Source organism: Alosa alosa, chromosome 24 (genome assembly GCF_017589495.1).
Source record: "Alosa alosa isolate M-15738 ecotype Scorff River chromosome 24, AALO_Geno_1.1, whole genome shotgun sequence".
Lineage (NCBI taxonomy): Eukaryota > Metazoa > Chordata > Actinopteri > Clupeiformes > Clupeidae > Alosa > Alosa alosa.
The window spans coordinates 8,985,961-8,988,460 of record NC_063212.1 but is presented as its reverse complement, the minus strand read 5'-3'; the positions used below and the strand labels follow the sequence as shown (position 1 = coordinate 8,988,460).

The 2,500-nt window shown below is 42.3% G+C and overlaps 1 protein-coding gene across 4 annotated transcripts in view; it reads left to right on the top strand.

Annotated features, from left to right (window-relative positions):
- Nucleotides 1-2,500, top strand: part of sorcs2 (sortilin-related VPS10 domain containing receptor 2) — a 222,257-nt gene that overhangs the window by 119,235 nt on the left and 100,522 nt on the right. The gene's annotated exons all lie outside the window — the stretch shown is intronic.

Sequence of the window (2,500 nt, the reverse complement as noted above, 5' to 3'; positions counted from 1 at the left end):
GCTGTGTTAGCCACGCTAGTGTGCTAGCAAAGCAATCTGATGGTTAAGCTCCTTCCTCACATGTCAGATTAGCCACTGGTTGCAGCTCTCACATCTCAATCTCGCTGCTGCACCTAAGGGAACTTCTGCCTAAAGGGGCCTATAGCGTCTAAGACTTTATCGTCATACCAGTGGGATTCCGCATCAACTCTCCCTCCGACTGAGATTTAAACATGTAGGTGTGTGTGTGTGTGTGTGTGTGTGTGTGTGTGTGTGTGTGCATGTGCTTATACCTCTGACAATTTCGACTGGAGTTATTTTTGAACCATAGGTTATACAGAATGCACCTTGTGTACTGAGCTTGTATCTTTGCAATTCAATTAGATATGCTACAGCCATACCTCTGGAGTAACAGCATGTTGCTGCTGGTAGTGCCTTTTGCTGTATTTTACATATTTTTCCTCTGTCTGTTATCCTTTTTCTCCTTTTGTTGTTGTGTCCCACTCTCCTTGCGTCGCCTCGGGGACAAATCCTCTACTCTTGCCGAAGAGATCAATCTTCCTTTTCTCTTTACCCTGTCGCCCTTTCCTTCATAGTCACCATCCTTATTGCGTGCTTCCATCTTCACTATCTCATTTTCTGACTTCCTCCAGTGTCGCGGCGCCGCGTGTGCCCAATGCCTTCAATTTGTCTTCTAGAAGAGCGTGGACACCAGTTGACTTATGGGGACATTAAGACAGAATCAGCTGCCCAGCAATGCTCCAAAATGTCCTCACTATTTCTCTTCTCTTCTCTCTCTTTCACTCTCTCTCTTCTCCTTCATTCTGTCTCTCTCTGAGACTCTCTCTTTCACTCTCTCTCTCTCTCTCTCTCTGAGACTCTGTCTCTCTCTAAGTCTTTCTCTCTCTCTGCCTCAATCTCTCTCTCTCTCTCAAACACACACACACACACACACACACACACACACACAAACAACACACTCACTAACTCACTTTGTCTTTTACTCAGTGTTGCTTGTGTAGCTGAATTAAATCAGCACCTTCTCTATGTACATCTTATTGCCCAGGTCTAGTTTCACTCTATTCTCCGTTCTGTTACAGTGTGCAGTAATGACTGTGCCATTAGCAGAGGTTGAAATCATTATCAGACACATTTGGACTTTTAACTGTGATGCTGTGCACAGTTCCTCAAATTAGTGGCAAACGCTGACTACCCTCTGACATTTCTCTCTTCATAATGAGAAAAAAACAGCTTGTGTTGCTCTTGCTTTCTCTCTCTCACTCTCTCTTTCTCTCTCTCTCTCTCTCTCTCACTTGTTTTTCTCGCCCTCTCTGTCAAAGTCAGATGATTGTTTTCTAATGACCTTTTCAGCTAATGAAAGGGTGCAGCTTCCCTGAAGTGTTCCAAGTTCCTTTGGGCCGTTTGCTGCGTAATTGGAACGCCTCACTGAGAGAGAAAATCAAAGGAAAGAGTACAGACACTCCAACAGACTGCCTGAAGTAGGAAAAGACTAGCCTGGCAGCACAGTGATTAGTATTAGCCCTTTTGGTTACTGTAAGATAGCAACGAGGCTTTTCTCATGCTCTTCAAAGCTTGTTAGCTATATACGACCACAGGTTACCTAATCCGGAACACTGTTGATCATGTTTAACTCTGTTATAAGCAGTAGCCTGTATGTTTATTGTAAACTAGCATTGACACTTAAAGTCCATTATCAACACGCACTACTAGCCAAACTGCTAGCCTACCCAAAGCTAAAACCTGTATGTGACATGCTAGCACCAATAGCCAAACCAATATGCTCAGTCAGGCAACCCTGCCCCCGACCAGTTGTGTCCCTGGGCAAGCTGCCCAGTGCTCAATCTGTCTTCATCTCTCAGCCCATAATTAAGACACAAGACATTAAACCTCTGAGAGCCCCTCTCTTGACGCAGATGGCTAACAGCAAGAGGAAAAAAAAAAACTCTTACATAAAATTGATCACATTTTGTTCATAAATTAATAAATAATATATCAGCTAAAGCAGATGTGGCTAATGCTAAAAACATAAAACTCCTGTAGTTGATCTTCAGTGGCTTCCTAAAACAGCCAGAGTTAAGTCACAGTCAAGACTGTTTTATTCCTCATTTGTGGATTTTCCTAACACTCTTCATTTTAGTTCTAGCGATAGTTTTAGGATATTCAAAAAGTGTCTTAAGACCTAGTTTCTAACTAATTACAGAGATGTGATTTGTATATCTCTATGGTTATTGTTTTTTTTTTATTTAGACGATATGACTTTACTATAAACTGTATTAACCTGGGGAAATGGCTTAGAATCCTAGCACAGAACAGGACTAGGAAACAGAAGTCTAATTATAAGGGTGATGGTTTTCTCGAGCCTTGGGTTCTCTCATTGACCCGATACTGATCACATCTCAAAACACTCCCAACACTTTTCTTTTTAAAGGTCACCAGGTCCTGCAGAGTAATGGAAAGTAATGTAATGTGAAAGTATGGATTGTGGTTCCACTCTGCCACT